The sequence below is a fragment of the Phocoena sinus genome, chromosome 19 (genome assembly GCF_008692025.1).
Source record: "Phocoena sinus isolate mPhoSin1 chromosome 19, mPhoSin1.pri, whole genome shotgun sequence".
In the NCBI taxonomy this organism is placed as follows: Eukaryota; Metazoa; Chordata; class Mammalia; order Artiodactyla; family Phocoenidae; genus Phocoena; species Phocoena sinus.
The window spans coordinates 38,172,280-38,190,017 of NC_045781.1; the positions used below are offsets into that span (position 1 = coordinate 38,172,280).

The 17,738-nt window shown below is 41.6% G+C and overlaps 1 protein-coding gene across 8 annotated transcripts in view; it reads right to left on the reverse strand.

Annotated features, from left to right (window-relative positions):
- The window catches only part of CDH11 (cadherin 11), a 139,557-nt gene that overhangs the window by 113,339 nt on the left and 8,480 nt on the right, over positions 1-17,738 (reverse strand). Inside the window, exons 2-3 of one of the 8 annotated variants that reach the window (XM_032613102.1) lie at positions 13,092-13,287; positions 12,662-12,836 (exon numbers count right to left, since the gene is read on the reverse strand). The exons of the other annotated variants lie outside the window; for them this stretch is intronic. The gene's annotated coding sequence lies outside the window, so the exon portion shown is untranslated. The remainder of the gene's footprint in view (positions 1-12,661; positions 12,837-13,091; positions 13,288-17,738) is intronic. 8 annotated transcript variants of the gene reach the window in all.

The window sequence follows — 17,738 nt, forward strand, 5'->3', positions numbered from 1 at the left end:
ATTATTATATTTATTTTCAATAATAATATATTATTTTAAGTGAACACAAAAAAATGTAATCACTAGCATTCCAAATGTGGAAAATATATGCAAATTACAGGAAACTTTTTGGCTTCCCAGAAGTTGTCACTAAATAACTTTTTGATGGCATGGTGCGATTGCAATTTGCAATAGAATGAGAAAAACGGGAAAGACTGTTACTTTTAAATCACAGAACATATGCACAATGAATTTTAAAATTCAGATATGGAGATGAACATCTCTATTCTGAAAATTGACATGTTCTGAGTTTTCATGGAATAGCAATGCTTAAATCTAGACCTTAAGTTCTATCTGATTTAGTACTGGCTCTCTTTCTGACATTGTGCTTCTGGTTTTAAAAGGATGTATCCTGAAGGTTCTACACTCTTAGGACGACTGCATTGAACTTCTAACTGAGCGTGATCCCTAGTCTTCATTCTGCCTCTAAATACCATGATCATCATTATCACCAATACCTCTACAAACAGCACCACCATCACCACCAAAACAACACTGAATCTTGGGCCATATCCTTCCTAGCCTTACTCTCCACATCTGTACCATGATGATGCCTAATGTCCCTATAAACTAGCCATGTGCATAGGCAAACCACCCGTCATCTTTAAGCCCTGCTGCTCTTAGCTATAAAATGGCTATGCTAAGGTCCTTTTTATTTCTAATAGATCTGCCCTTTTCCTCAGCTCTTCCTGACTGCCAACAGAAACACACAATAAAACCAGATTTTCTAAACTCACATATGCTTTTTAGTCTTGCTTCATTTAAATTTGGAGAGAGGAAAAAAAAATGTGGACAGTAGAAATGAACTGCGATATTGCAAAAGCCTAGAATTAAAAACAAAATGTAAAGTTTATTTTTAAATTCAAGGTTCAGCTTTTCTTCCAGAGGAATAATGACTAATTCATCAGAAACAGACTGAACTAGAAGCAACCACTATTTCATTCTTCTCCAAATACCCTAGGTTTGGAGTTACGTTCAATATGTTTCTTTCTCAAGTACTAATATGCAGTAATGAAAAATTGAAAAATGATAAAATTTTAAAAGAAAACAAAATAATTCATGATACCCTCACTACATAATTGCCACTGGTATTTCAGAATGACTCCTTCCCATGACTCCTTTCCATCCTCTGGTGTGTGTATGTAGAAAGTTGAAATCACACTGAACAGGTAATTCAGTGGCCTACTTTGCACCTCTTAACATTTGACTCTAAGCATATGTCCATGTAGCTACATCTTCTTTGTGAATACTTCCAGTGACAATTACAGCCCACCATAAAAATATACCATAATTTATTTAACTGATCTACTCTTGACAGATATTTAAGCATTCTTTTCTTTTTCATTTTTTTTTGCTATGATGAATATTTTGTGCATCTGATTTTTTAACATTTCAAGCTATTTCTTTAGTCTTAATTCCCCAAAATGTGAGATGAATATTGTAAAATCTCAGCAGAAATAATATCATTACTTTAAAATAACTTCAATGGTTTATTTTTTGCACTGAAACTCTCATCCTTAGTGTTTTCTGTGAACTGTTTTGAGCATACCTCAGCAAACCAGCACTGTTACCAATGTCCCTGAGTGTCCCATATCCCTTCCCACCACCACTGTTACAGTGGGAGAGAGAGATTTATTTTTATATGCTGCTTCTCTCTCTAGACTAGGCTTTTCTGCAGGAAGATTCTAGATGATTAAACATCCTAGCCTCAGTTCCCTGCTTAAAGTCAGGCACATTGTAGGTGCTCAATAAACATTCTCTGAATTGATTAATGCATCTTGAAAATTATTTATGGAGCCCCATCCCTGTCCCAGAGCTATAAATGTATCTCTTGTTCAAGATGTAAAGATCTTCTCTATTTATTTTCCTTTATTTATATCCTGGCACATTCCACAAAGAATTTAGTGCAGGAGACCTCTCTGTAAATCAGTTCTGTCATCTAATGCTGTTGCTGAGATGAATTTGCAAAGGACAAGCTATTCTTTCAGATGTCATTTTAACTGTTTAGTTTGCAAGGATGAACAGGAACATCAAATTATGTCACTTCTTCAGAGACGTCTTCTTGGGTCTCCTTAGCTTGAATGAGCCATTTCAGCTCTTTCTATTACATGACTCTATTTATGTGCTGTATGACAACTGCCCCAATTTGAGATGGTCCTATCCTGGACGTTCTGCCTCTTCCAACAGAAGTCTCATAGAGCGCAGGGTCTCTCTGGTTCACTAACATAGCTCCATCTTGTAGAACTGTTAATTAGTACGTGGTATACCCTCAGACCTGGAAAGGTTCTTAGAGGTTATCAAGTTTAGCTCCATTATTTAAAAAGAAAATGTAAACAGATGCCCCAAGAGGGAAAGTTAACTGCCCGAGGTATAACTAAAAAATGACAGAATCTGGGTGAGAATCTGGAATTCCTGACTCCCAGGGCAGTGTTCTTCCACAGCTTCTTGGTGATGCTATCTCTAAGCCTGGAGCAGAGGAAAGAGATGCTCACTCACACTGAGTGAAGGGAAATGGAAGTCCTTTGGACCAAAGCGATAAGAATCCCAGATTTCCCTGGTGGCGCAGTGGTTAAGAATCTGCCTGCCAATGCAAGGAACACAGGTTCGGGCCCTGGTCTGGGAAGATCCCACATGCCACGGAGCAACTAAGCCCATGTGTACGCCACAACTACTGAAGCCCATGCCCTGCAACAAGAGAAGCCACCGCAATGAGAAGCCCACACAATGCAACAAAGAGTAGCCCCCACTCACCACAACTAGAGGAAGCCCATGTGCAGCAAAAAAGACCCAAAGCAGTCAAAAATAAATAAATAAAATAAATATATTTTTTAAAAAGTGGTAGGAATCCCTTTTCTTGGTGTCTTTGGCACGATCAAATCCCTAAGTGTAATTCTCTCTTTATATAGCCATTTGCACATCAACCATAGTATAGATGGCAGCTGTCACTATCTTCCAGTTATTGGTAGGGACTCCTGGGACACAGAGGAGCTGTGGGACATGGCTACAGCTATGTGACCAAGCCCAGGCCAGGTGCCACGTGGCCATTTACCTGGTCCACAGACACATCTCCCCAGTTCTCTTATAACTCAGCTCAAATCATAGGCCCATTGTCCCATTCCTGCCCAACACCATTAACCATGATTCTACAGCAGACACTGTGGTTTCTCCTCATCCTGAGAGGCTTTTCCTTACAGGAAAATACAGGCATACCTTATTTTCTTGTGTTTTGCCGTATTGCGCTTTGCGGGTATTGTGTTTGTTTTCGGTTTTTGCAAATTGAAGGTCTGTGGCAACCCTGTGCTGAGCGAGCCTATTGGTGCCATTTCCCCAAAGCATTTGCTCACTTCGTGTCTCTGTGTCACATTTTGTAAATTCTCACAAGATTTCAAACTTTTCCATTATTGTTATATTTGTTATGGTGATCTGTGATCAGGGATATTTGATGTGACTATTAAAAAAAGATTATGACTTGCTAAAGGCTCAGATGATGATTAGCATTTTTATCAACAAAGTATCTTTAATTAAGGTATGTACATGTTTCTAGACATAATCCTGTTGCTCACTTGACTACAATATAGACTACAGTGTAACTTTTACGCACACTGGAAAACCAAAAAATTTGTGTGGCTTGCTTTTTGCAGTGATCTGGAACCAAGCCTGCACTATCTCCAACGTATGTCTGTATATAGATAAAAAGAACCCTGTGTTAATGTTGTTTATGTAGTGATGTGATATACTAAACAGATTCATTAAACTTCCAGTAATGAGAAAAAAATATCTCTTTTCTCAGGAGTTAATGGGAGGCCAAAGGCTAAAACCCACCTTGGATGCTGTACCTGTTCACTATTTATTTCTGAGACCCAAAGACTTTTAGGAGTCCAGTGACCCACTCATAGACAGGTAAACTCTGGGGCCACAAAGGGAAAAGCCTTGTATGAAGCTAGTAGAGGAGACTAGAGACAGAGATGCCCAGAACTCAGGGCTCTCAGTGGCTCAGAGCCCAGTACTCTGAAGAGTGGTGTGGTTCTAGAACAATCAGCAGCTCTGGTTTACCTGGTTATGTTCCTCTGTTTCTAGTCCATGCCCTCTTGGCTCCTTCTGGGAGGAAGCTATGGAGCAGTGTGTTAAAGGAACAAGGAGAGGACTGGGGAGATGCTGGACTGAGACAGGATCTTCTAAATTCCATGGAAGTGTCACTACCTAGGAATCTTGATTACTAAGCTGGTCTAGTATGCTTGGGCCCCCACTTGAATTAAGCAACCCTAGAGATATGTGTGTACACATACATATACACACACACATCTATACATACATATACATCTCTCTCTATATATATTGATATATACGTACATCTATACATCTATATGTAAATACATATGTACTATGTGTACAGTTTTCTGGGCTTATTGTTATACTGTTAGAGGCACTGGTCTCTTTATAAGGCTCTTTGAAAGAAATTCTATGGGCATCAGTGCCAAGAAATGTTTTGTCTCACCTGGAAACTAATGCATTTTTCATTTGTGGTGGTTATCTAACTCTTGGTGTTTCTCCAGCTGCTTAGGTTACTAGGAAACAGTGCTGTACGTCATAAATTATGGTGTGCTTTTCAGTGAAGTTTCTTGCTCTACCTTACAACCTTCCTCTTGCTTCCCCCCATCTTAATTCCTTAATTCCTTTTTAAGTTTATTTTGTTGAAATCTTAGTGCAGAGCTGGTATTTATGAAGGCCATTTCAGCTTCTCTTAAGAACAGAAACAGCCATAAATAAATGGACAAGTAAATAAACCATACTGTCTAAGCTCTTCACCTGGCCAACCTCTGGGAATCCAATCACCTTTCTCCTGGCAGCCTGTCCAGAGATTTAGTTAAACCCTAACACATAGTAATTCCTTATTAAGGCAGAGTTGGTCCTCATGGTCATACAAGGAGCATGTACTCAAAGAACAGACTTCTAGCTAATTAATTTTGCTTTCAGTTATTCAACATCTAAGAGGCCTTTTTATGGTTCTAAATGTGTGCATTACAGCATGGATAAGAAAATACTGAAATTACCAATTTAATTATATCTTCCTCCTCCAGACTATTAGCACTTTAAGGGAAGAGACTGTGATAGTTTTACCTCAGTGTGCCTAGTACCTAGCACTGTGGCTGTTACCTAGCAGATGCTTTGTGTATAAATGCATGCTTGCTAAAATAGCTTCTGTGTACATGTGTGTGTGTTTGCATACATACATACACATATCTCCGCATGTATGTATCTATATTGCCTTCCACTGCCCAAGCCTCTCTCAAGTCTCAAGCGAATCTCACCAGAACTTGTGAGGCAGTGTTTTATTCTCTCGTGCAGTTAAGTCACAGACGCACTCACGTGGCTCTTACATAGCACAGCCAGGCTTTGAGTCCAGGTTGGCCTCACTCCTAGCTCTGTCCAGTTTGCTGCATTGCCTCTCAGTATGACATCACAGTGAGTTTCAAGACAGAATCACAACTAATTGGTTGTATGCAAAGATGTCTCCAAACATCTTTGGAAGAGATGAGCTCTAGATAGCTGGGTATGGCCGACCATATTCTCACACTGTTAAGAGAAATACCATATTTTACATTCCTTCATACTCATTATACCCTTTGATTACTATACTACACCATCTAAAATATAGTTTTTAGAAAATGTAGTTACTACATGTGATGGTCAGCTTTATGTGTCAACTTGGCTAGGTTACAGTCTCTAGTTATATAGTCAAATACTAATCGAGGTGTTGCTGCAAAGGTATTTTGTTGATGCAATTAAACTCTAGACTCAATTTTCTTTAAGTAAAGAAGGTTATCCTAGATAATCTAGGTGGGCTTGATTCAACCAGTTGAAAGGCCTTAAGAAGAGAATGGAAGCTTCTTTAATGAAGAGGAAATTCCACCTGAGAACTGAAGCATCAGTTCACACCCTACAGCTCCCAGTCTGCCCTTCCTGCCCATCTGCCCTTTGGGTTTCAGACATGCTTCACCAACCCGCACAATAGCTTAAGCCAATTCCTCTCAATAAATCTCTTAATATATGTATATCCTATTGCTTCCGTTTCCCTCATAGAATCCTGGATGAGGCACTACGCGTACATCAATATTTACAAATGGGAAACTACAGAAAATTTCATACTCAAAAGAAATGGAAGGGGTTATACAATCTCCTGACAGCAGTCAGGGACACAACTTAACTCCCCTGAATGACAGTCATCTCCTTACCTGCATCCAAAAGTAAAATTTCAAATTTGTTAAGAAAACCTAAGAGACAGTGAATTTAAGGAAGTTGGATTAAGGGGCCACCAGGGTATCTCCACCAGAATGGCGTTTGTTGGTGATATGCAAGATGGGTAGACAATTGCTATGTTTAATGCCCTCTGAGAAAACAATTCTCTGTTCTTCCACTAATAGTTAACATCTCTTATGAAGGCAGAAGTTCAGATTTAAGGTAAATGTTTCTTCCTGATATGGACATTTAGTTGCTTTTTCTTTATATTGTCAGAAGTGAAAATCTAATAACTTTCTCCCTCAAAGCAATCCCTCCAATATGTGTGGGCTGTATTCTTCCAGGCATCAACTCAAAGCTTCTTTTCATTACTCAGAGGAACTATATTCTAAGAAATCTATCCATTTCAACCATTTACTTACACAAACTTGTTGTACACATTCATCCACCTCTCAGAAGCCCCAAGAGATGCATACCACTGCCCCAGTACATCACTGCTAAGACAGACCGTCCCTGGCATAAAGGCAATGAACACCCATGAGGAGACATGGGCATGAACACACATGCCGTGACCAAGAGGCCCAGATTCTGCCCTTGGCAGAGCCCTGACCTCACCTGTGTTGCTGGTCAAGTTCCTTTCCCTCTCTGGGGCTGTCCTTCAACATGAGGGGACCTGACTCTCAGAACAAATGTTGGGATTCCCTGTAATCATTTATGAAAAATGTCAGCCATGACACTGATATCCTGTCCTCCTTTTCTCCCTCCCTCCATCCCTCCCTTCCTTCTTTTTCACTTTTCTTCTTTTTTATATTTTCCTTCTTCCTTCCTTCTTCTCTTCTACTCATTACTTTGTAGGCCCCCAGTAATGGTAAATAACATCACCATCACCTTCCTCATCCTCACCAGCTGTACTCCTCAGCTGGGACGGGCAGAGAGAGTGGCTGTCATTCTCAAGTGTCAGTCATTTCCTAACACATCACAGTGCCATGTTTTAGTGATCACACTCATCATTACTGAAAAAATATTTTGTTCATTTGTTTATATTTTATTGGCTTTCCCCTCAAACTAAAATATAAGGTCCATAAGAGTAGAAACTATGTCTGTCTTGTCCACCCTTCTATCTCCAGCCTAACTGATTATCAGTGCATCATGAAAACTTGCTAAGTGTATGGATTGATGGATGACGCATTTTTAATCTAATGTATTTTGCTTTGTACTCAGGTAGCCCACACTGCAAGGTCTGAAGCTTGTGTCAACGTTAGCTCACTCATACTTCTAGAAGCCATGATTATCTCTGGGTGTAGGTAAGAATGACTCTATCTTGGCCATCCCCTTTCTGTGGATCCCTCTGTTAGACCCAGCTTTGGGGTGGAGCCTTGGGAGAGCTGCAATGGAGCTAAGAAGTGTTAAAGGGGGCTAAGGAAGCTGTGGTTCAAAAGGTGCCAAGACTGACATGTGGCATGAACCTGTCTCCTGTGCCTTCCTTGTCTCCCTCTGTCCAGGTACAAGCATGTTCACACACGTGTGTACCCACATGGCCCAAGCACCACACTGCATCTCCCTACTGTTCAGACTTTATTCGTTCCATTGAAACTCTCTCTAACCTTCACATGAATCTGATTTCCTGGATAAACATGGCATTGGAAGCAGCTGGGTTCACTGAGTTATCACATCTTCTTGGTTCGCTTTGGACCTTTCTATCTGCAAACTGCTCAGGGCTCATTTAGGATGTAAGTACTTATTTTAAAGGGTTGTGTATCATATGTGAATAAACACAACCTTAAGTGAGACAACGTAAGAGAAAGTGTTATAAATTCACCAATACCAGGGGTTAACAGAATTATTATGCTAATATTACTAATGTTTCCTCATCGTGGCATCACCATCACCATCGTCATCAGGGGGTTATAGTATTGTAGGAAGAGCCCTGGAAAGGGAAACAAAATTTGTGAAATCTAAATTCTATTTTTTTTTTTTTTTGGCTGTGCCGCACGGCTTGTGGGATCTTAGTTCCCTGACCACTGCAGTGGAAGTGCGGAGTCCTAACCACTGGACTGCCAGGGAATTCCCTGTGAAATCTAAATTCAAGCTCTGCATCTTGCCAGCTGCATGATGCTAAGCATGTTACATAACCTGAGCCTTAAGTTTCTTTGTCTGAAAAATAAGGGTGAAAGTACAGGGTTGTTTTGAGAATAAAATTAGATAAAATAATGTGTCTTACAGAGCATCTTCCTCACCAATAGTTGTTAAAAAATTTTTTTGTTGTATAAATTGTCCTTTGAAAAATTAAGACCTGCTCTATCTACACAGTATCTACTAGCTACAAGTGGCTACTGAGCTCTTAAAATGTGTCTAGTTCCAACTGAGATGTGTTTTATGTGTATAATACACACTAGATTGCAAAGACTTAGTATAAAAGAAAGAATGAGAAATATCACATCAGCCATTTTATATTAATTACGCATCATAATATTTTGGATATATTGGCTTAAAATGCATTATTACAACTGTCACATATCTCCTTTTTACTTTTTTACTTGCACTACAAGAAAATTTTAAATTACATGTGTGGTTCACATTGGTAGCTTGTGTTACATGTCTATTTGACAGCACTGGCTTAGAGAGCTATCATCCTTGTCCTGATATTTCAATTATAAACATACAAAGGCTCAAAAACAAAGGATTTAGTGGAGAAAATTGAGTTCTTAACATCCTCAGAGCTATGCAAATACAAGTCATGCTGGGAAAGAGAGCATTATTTATGGCAGTTTTTTTAAAAAAGTACAGCATGAAACCTTCATAAGCAATGGAAAACTACTCCTCAAATCCAGATGAGAGTTTGGGGTGGAAGAGAGAAACAATAGCTGAGTAAACTTCAGTAGAGGGAACAGAAGGGAACAAATGAATTTGGAGTCCTTGAACTTGGATACAATATTCACAGTGTCACTCGCAGTATAACCCAGGGCAAGAGTGTCTAAACTCACTGCATCTCCACTGCCTCTCTGCAGAATAGAAATAACAATACACTTCTCACTCACAGATTATGAGCTAACATTTACTAAGTACTCAGATCTTTTGTAGATGCCATTGTCATCCCAACTGTGCAGATGAGAAAACTGATACAAAAAAAGGATAAGTTATATACACATGGCCACACATGCTGAAAAATGGTGGCAGTGAAATCTCAACCTTCCTAGTCTGAACCTTCTTCACAGTGAGCTTTTAATCATTGCCCTATACTCGGATCAGACTTTCCCTGCTGTCCACAGAACTGGAGATAATGAACTTAAAGCACGTTATCAAGATCATCAAGGAATGGTACACATTTTTCCTGTTGTTATGAAGGCACAACAGAGCATTGAGAGGATATTGAATTTATATCACTCTGTGCTGCATCAGCTCAAAGGAGAGACCCCAAAAGATGAGGGGCCCACGCTGGCTTTGGAAACTCAGAAGTATCAGCAGTGTCCTGGATCCTGCAAAAATTATTGAGTGCTTTGGGGAAATAACATTGAAAAGTTAGCCTATGGGGGGCTTCCCTGGTGGCGCAGTGGTTGAGAGTCCACCTGCCGATGCAGGGGACACGGGTTCGTGCCCCGGTCCGGGAGGATCCCACGTGCCGCGGAGCGGCTGGGCCCGTGAGCCATGGCCGCTGAGCCTGCGCATCCGGAGCCTGTGCTCCGCAACGGGAGAGGCCTCAACAGTGAGAGGCCCGCGTACCACAAAAAAAAAAAAAAAAAAAAAAAGTTAGCCTATGAAATATGAAGCCAAAAGACTTCTGGCCTCACAGGTAATAGACTTAAAATCTGTTTCTACATGTTCAATATAATGAGTGACAGAAGTCTTTCCCAAACTACATTGCATCCCTAGGGTCACCTTTGTAGACACAGAATCAAGTCACAATGTCTTTATTTAAGGTCAAGCATAAATGTCATAGAAATCAAACTATTTACATAAAGGGTTGTTTTGTTTTGTTTTGTCTTGTTTTTGTACAAGGCCCAGCAGGGCACTGGGAATGAGGCCGAAGGGGAGCCAAATACAGTGGGAGATGAGGGAATATTCCTAGCTGGGGTAAGCTTCTGCCAGGAATGGCCCCTAGGAATCCCCCAGGGGGTGTAACCGGGTCCAGCACACTGGATGACCTCCATCTACACACCTGCCCAACACAAATGTCACCTCACAAAGTAACAGTCACATTTCAGTAACTAGCCAACCTGGCACCTCTGCAGGAGCCATGATTATTTCCAACAAACTAATTTCTTAGTTTTCTTAGTTAGTTTTGTTCAATTTGGTACAAAAATTAAAGTTATATTAGCACAATTTCTCACATTCAAGAGCATGTGAATGGCATTCTCAATGCTCTCCAGTAGCAAGCCCAACTGAGCCCTGAAAGGAGGTGCAACAAAGCAGGTAAAGTTACTGTTTCTAAAATAGCTCCCTTTTGCATCCAAATCAGCCTTGCATGGGAAGGCATGATCGGTGGGCCAAACCCATACAGTCAATGTAACTTTCTCAGAGGAAGAAAACAACCTTCAGAAAAAAATGTTGAGTCATTTCCCATGCAAATGTAAAAACAGGGGAAACAATACTAGAGATAGTATCAATATTTTCAACATTAAGCAAAGGCAGGCAATCTTTGAGGAGTGATGCTATTTCCATGAATTTAATCAATTGACATTCTTACCCACAAAGCTTGTCTCACTTGCTTTGTTTTTATAACCGTTGATTTAAATGAGTTAGGGAACAAGTTCTGGAGGCTCTTTGCCAGAGCTGAGGATTAAGTTCTGAGTTTCCAAGAGCCTACCACCCATTTGGTTTTCACGGTCCAAATGAAAATCTGAAGTCCAGGAGCTGGGTTAAGAGGAGAATAATACAGGTATATTCTCTGGGTCAAGCAGGTGACTGACTCTTCTTTTTGGACTTTTTTAAACAGCGCTCAGCTGTTCTTCCTGAGGGAGGCAGTTTTCCATTGGAACCTTATTATTCTACAAAAGAGGAAACAAATCCAGACAAGGGAAGTGAGTTCCCTCTTGTCCCACGGTGAGTTGATTAACAAATTAGGGATGAGGAAATGGATGGGTCATTTTACAGATGAAAATGCTCAAAGAATATGAGAGCAGACAAAGAAATACTAAGCACAGAGACCCTGTGGACTTCATCTCTTTGAACAAGACTCTGCCAGGTTGGTGTTTGCAATTGCATTTGTTTTTGAGTCCTAGCTTGGAGTGTCAAGTCTGTTGCCTCTTCATGTCCTCTTCAAATCCAGTGTAGGTGATTTTTTTATCTCTCAGAAACCTGGGTCCTTATTAATATGCATCAGAGCAGCTGCAGTGTGACTCTCCCACCTTTGCTGCAGAAGGAGAGAGTGCCCACTGAAGGACAAAGAGTGGGTTTACATGTCTTCTCTCAACATCCCCTAGAAACACATTTTGAACGCTGGGTGCCAAATAAATGTTCTTCTGTGACACTGTTGACGGCATCTTCCCTTCACCTATGCCAGGGCTGGACAGGAACCAAAATATCAAGAGAGAACATGGATCATGGAATCACAACTTCTTTTCTGCCTAACACATCTTTTAAAATAGTTAAGTCGTATGAGCACATGACAGAAAACAATATTTGGTGTCATCTATAAATCGTCACAGGTGGGGAGAAAGCCAAGAATCCGGCAATTTGGGACGCATTAGAAGAGTCATAGGAAAAGCTTTCTGGTTCTTTCAGGTCCTGGGTTCAAATCCTTTGCAACTGTCTGTCAGTGTGATATTGGGGTTTATTGGGAAGATGCAAAGAGATAATCTCTGGAAGGCTCAGTAGCAGGCACTCAGTAAGCGCTTGGCAAAATACCCATTCCCATTCCTTATTGACAATCAGTAGCAAGTCTCATGAACCTATCCTGGAAGCCTCTTGAGTCTGTCTTTCTGTAACAGAGCAGTGAAGAACATAAATTCTCTCTGTTCAAATCCCTGATTGTCCACTTACCAGAGACATAACACGGGGAAAGTTGTTTAACTACCCTGAGCCTTGGTTTCCATGTTTTATAAATGGGGATAATTATAGCTTCCACCTCGTTAAGGTTGTAGTGAGGATGGATTGAGATAATTTATGGAAAGTGCTGAGCAATGTGTGTGTACATAGTAAATGCTCAGTACACATCAGTGATTGTAATAATGTTGCCCTCTACTCCCGGCTTCCTGTCAGTTTCCCTGTTTAGAGTCTCTGCCCCTTTGTCAGTTCTTCTCAATGCCAGTCCAGAAATCATTTAATAAAGCATTGAACACATCACTCCCCTGCTCTAAACTCGCAAAGGCTCCCTAGAACCTGGGGAATGAAGTCCAAAGCCCTAAATTTGACATGCAACATACTTCACAAAGAGCCCCAAACTCACCACCCTGCATGCCTCCTCTGCCCACTATCACCGGCAGGCAAAACAAAGCTGTGCATTTACATCCTGGCGTTTTTGTCTGCATGGCTCCTTCTCCAGAATGCTGAGATGTGATGGTCAGAAGGCACCATGCCAAGTGATTTGTGGAAGAAGATTTGAGAGCCAGACCATTTTAGAGCTGGAAAGGAACCAAAAGGCCACTTTACAGATGAGGAAACTGAGGTTAATTGGCTTGCCCAAGGCCACACAGCTATTTATCAGAACTCCAGGGTTTCACTAGGCTGGTCTGCCTAGAAGGAGGAAACCACAGGGCAGCCTATTAGGGAAAATCTGTCAGCAATTGGCTGCAAACTTGCTGACAGGTTATCTTTCTCCATTCATGGGAAATGAGACCGAAGAAAAGCACCCAATGAGAAAAGAACATGAGACATGCCTCTGTGTAAGTGAAAATCAGGTCCCTCTCTGGCTTGCAATGCGGGGCACGGCAGGAGGGGGTTCATGGCTAGAGCAGCTGAAATGATTCCGCAGGATCCATCCCTCACTTCAGAGACATATCCTCTCAGGCTGCATTAGTCTCCTGACTAATGCTCCCAAACGCACTGTGGAGGTTTGCTGAAGTTGAAGATTCTCTGTAAGGTTTGCAGGAGGAACAGTGATGAATAAAACACAAGAATCGCCAGTGCATTACTTTGAAGGCGAGTGTGCCCAGTTCTAACTGCTAAATTGCAATTTTTACTCTAAGATAATAATACTAATAGTGATGCTTCGTTTACATAGTGCTTCTTAAGTTCCCTAGAATAATAATAAAAATGAAAACTACACCTTATACTACAGGTGTGTGTATGTATGAAGTATATAGTGGAGTGAGACATTTCAAGAGCAAGCTCCCTTCGCTATTGGGATATCTTAGGGGAAAGTGTTGTGAACTGGAGTTGTTTGCATAAAGTACGCCGGATTTTCAATTTGGATTTGGAATTTAAACACAGTTTTGCTGCTATTGTCAATGAAATATTTTATAAAACCTTTAAATATGTTGTTAAATATTTAAAACCTTTAAATATGCATGCTTTAACAAGTTAGACAATGGAAAGATAACTATCGATGTAGCTGCCCAGCCAGCCTCACCTATGTTTAGTTGGTCATTCTTGGTCTATGATCTGGATTTGTGTCCACGGTGATCTGTCAGGGAGTACCACGTAGAAGCTGAAATGCATGGCTCCAAGACTTCTGTGCAGCTTGGTGACAACTGGGTCAGGTCTGGGCAAGGGGTGCCATCAACCACAAAATCAGAACCATTCAATGGCTTCACTCCCTGGCCCAGCAGACGGGCTAGCAAGTCTCAGAAGCTTTGAAACTCTGAGCTTCCCTGACAGCTCCACTCTCTGGAAGGATGACGCTGATTCCTTTCAGCAGTGGGTTAGGCTGTCCTGGGATGATAAGGGACCAGCTGCAGAGGAAGCTTTCCTCTGTCTTTCCTTGCTGCCTTAATCTGCCCTAATTTAAGCACTGACAACTTCCACCTGATCTTCCAATCCTTGGGCCAACAAAGAGGCCAGCATGCTGGGAGGGTGTGGGAGCTGTCCCCTCCAGAAGCTGGGATGTGGTGAGGTCACTTGCCCATTCTTATGGGGGCATCCTTTGTGCTCGTATCAATGCCTAGAGAGCTCCTATGTATTCCATCCTGCCTTCTCCAAGATTTTGGCTCTGAATTCAAAATACTCCTTTTTATCTGGCTGCCCTTAGATTAGGAATACAATTTGGACTCTTGTCCCTGAATCTGGCCTTACTTTTCTCTGGATAATATTTTTGGGAATTTTGCATTGGTTCCAGAGCCAGCATCCATGGGCCACTTTACCATACAATCTGCCCTGTTCTTTCCAAGAGACCATTTGCCATTCAGATGCCTAACAGTTATGCTCTCCACCATGGCTGCCTATGGAAATCCTACTTCATCCTCTGAGCTCCTGAGCCTATCACTAGGCTTCTGCTTAGGTCCTGACATCCTGCCCAATTCTTGCTCAACCCAAACTGGACCATTCAATGTTTAATAAGGGCTTTCTCTGCTGTATCCTCACACCTTAACATCTAACTGTCTATCAACATTCTATTAAGCATTTGAGAGGAACTCAAAAGCCAGATACCCCACTCAGCATTGCAGGGGATAAGTTTTCTTACAACAGTCTTGCAAGGATATGCAGGGAAATGAAGCCTTTTGGGTTTCTTAGTTCAAAGCAACAGATACAGACTCTGGGTAACACGGTGCTTGCAGGAAGACTAGAGAAGCAGGGTCAGAAAATGGTCAGGAATGTAGGAGCCTGGGCAGTCAGAACCACAGACCAGATCCTGCCACAGAACCAGGTGGGTGAGGGCACTGTGGCTGTCCCCGCTGAACACGGGTAGCGATAGCTCGCTCCACCACCCTGGCTACCCTTGGAAATTGGATGATACAGCAGACACTGCCACAGTGACCAGAGGGAGTGCTTCATGACCAGTGATTGTGTGTGCGTGTGTGTGCGTGTGTGTGCAAAGCGTAAGTGTAAGATACTGAATCCAAATTTAAAGCACACTGGGAAGTTGAATCAGCATTTTAGCTTCCAGGAGAGCTAGGGAAGCAACTCTGTGGCCCTTCAAGGCTGTGGAGTAGAAGGAGGGCTTTCTTTCTATAGAGTCTTATTGTGGGTTAGTCTCCAAACACAGGAAGGGGGTTTGGGTGCTATGCAGTCAAACAAACAAACAAGCAAACAAAATGGCAATTATGCATTACAAGAAATGAGGAACAGGAAGAATATCGTATTTCAGGGTGGAATCACTCAAAAGGAGTGTCTTCTGTAGTTTAACAAGATTCTGTCCCTGCTTCTATTCTGTTTTTATTTTATTGTGTTGTGTTTTGTTTCTAATAAGAAAGGTAGGTGTCTGAGTAAACCAACCTATTGCATGGGGCTAGGAGGGATGACAGATATTCTGGACAAGAGGCTAAAGGTTTAAATTTAAAAAACATTTTGGAAGGCTGGATCAATGGACCCAGACTATAGATATGAAGTATAACAGAGATAATAATAACAGCAACCTCATTCCATGCACTCTTTAAACACTTTTTAATATATTAATATCATTTAATATCAGAACCATCCTATAAGGTAGATATCATTAACCCAGTGTTACAGTTGAGTACATTGAGAAATAGATATAGTGACTTGCACAGCTGGGAAGCGGCAAGCTTTGAAGCAAGGCAGCCTGACTCCCTAGCACTGCTGAAGGTGCCTTATCATGTCTTATGTGCACAGGGACAGGTGGGGAAATGTGACTTAACAGCAGCACATAAGGAAAAACAAATAAACAAACTGTGGAGCATAAGTCCTCTGGGTGATGTGGCTGGCAATAAAAGCTAATGTAATGTAGTCTCGGGATGCAATAAAAGAAGTGTGTAGAAGGGAGTTGATAGTCTAGAGTCTAGCTGCCTCTAGATTTCTGTCTTCAGTCCTTCCCTCCGAGAAGGGCTGGAGCAAAAATGAATGGGGTGTTCATTCTAGAGATGTTAAGACCAGGGAGAAGGCATCCTGGAAGACAACTTAGATCCTGAATAACTGCAATGGGGAGGAAGAATTATATCTATTCTGCATGACATCAAAGGCTTGTACCAAAGAATGCAACCTCTGGGGAAACAGTTTGGCTCAACCTAAGGAAGTATTTCTAAAAGTGAAAGTTCCTAATGTCTCAGTGGTTTGCATCCAGGGGTAATGAGCTCCATATGACTAATGATGCTCCAGCCATCACCACATGGTAGCCAGGAACAGCGTAACGTGTTGGTCTGGGTGGCCTCTAGGGTCCCCTCCTACCATGCAGGAGTGCAATGCTGTTTTTCCTTCCCCAAACCATCCCTGATCATTAAACTGCATGTGGCTTGTCCTTACTGTGGCCCTCTTTGTTTATACTTCCTTTGCAGCACGGACAGTATGAGGCCTTGAGATTTTACAGACAGACCTAGTGTGTTCTGCACCATTGATATTGTCAGCTCTCTGAGGGAAGGCCCTGTGATTTGACCATTTCATTGTGCCCAGCCCAGGCCTTTCAATAAAGTATGGGACAAAGAAATGAGTTTGAGATGGAGTTCAAACCAAACCCTGCCAGAGGGCCCTGTGAATGCTTAGGGGTGGCAAGGTGAGGATGCCATTCCTACTCTGTTATCTCTGGAAACCTGGAATGGAGGTATTAGTGGTAGATGTCTTTCAGATAGGACAGAGCTGAAGGGTGAAGTCAAATGGTACATATTGCAAAATATTACCAAATGGCACTGCATTGGCTGACCATGGCTTCCAAATAGTAGATTCATGCAAAGCCCCATATATAGATGTTATGATTTAACTGCCAAATGATGTTACAGGGTGAATACATACATATATATATACACACACATCTATATACTTGAACCAATGATCTGTTTAAATAAGAATCAGACCACAGGTACATAGACTCTAAAGAAAAAATAAAAAGGCTTCTGCTTTCAGATAGGGGTAAAAGATCCGGTTAAGAGCCAAGACCCCCACTCCCCAGTTCTTGCTCCCCTCTGCTCCTAAATCACCAAGTGACCTCAGGCAAGCCATGGCTCTTCTCTGGGTCCCTGGACCCTCATCGCTAAAAGAAGATTGACTGGAACAGCTGATAGTTCAGTTAATGACTTCAAACATCTGATTCCTGAGAGTTCTACTTGGTAAAGTGGGATGTCCAGTCCTTGTTACAGGAAGTAGGAGGTCCCATCACCGTATGGTGGTTAGACTGCAGTAGAGACTCTGATGTAAGATGTCACATGTTAATGGGGACATCGACAGAATGGAGTGGAAGTAGATGGGAGAGATGAGGACGGTGAGAGGTCTGTAAACTGTATCTCACCAGATTAGCTGAAGCACTGAATGGCAGAGCACACGGACATAGGGGTTAAGTTCGGTGTCAGATACCCGAGTTTGAATCCCAGCTTTGCCAGTTTCCAGCTGTGGAACACCAGGAATGTCTGGGTTTTTTCCTCTGTAAGGAGCTAGCAATAATTTTACCAGCTCATAGGGTCACTGTGGATAAGTCTCATATT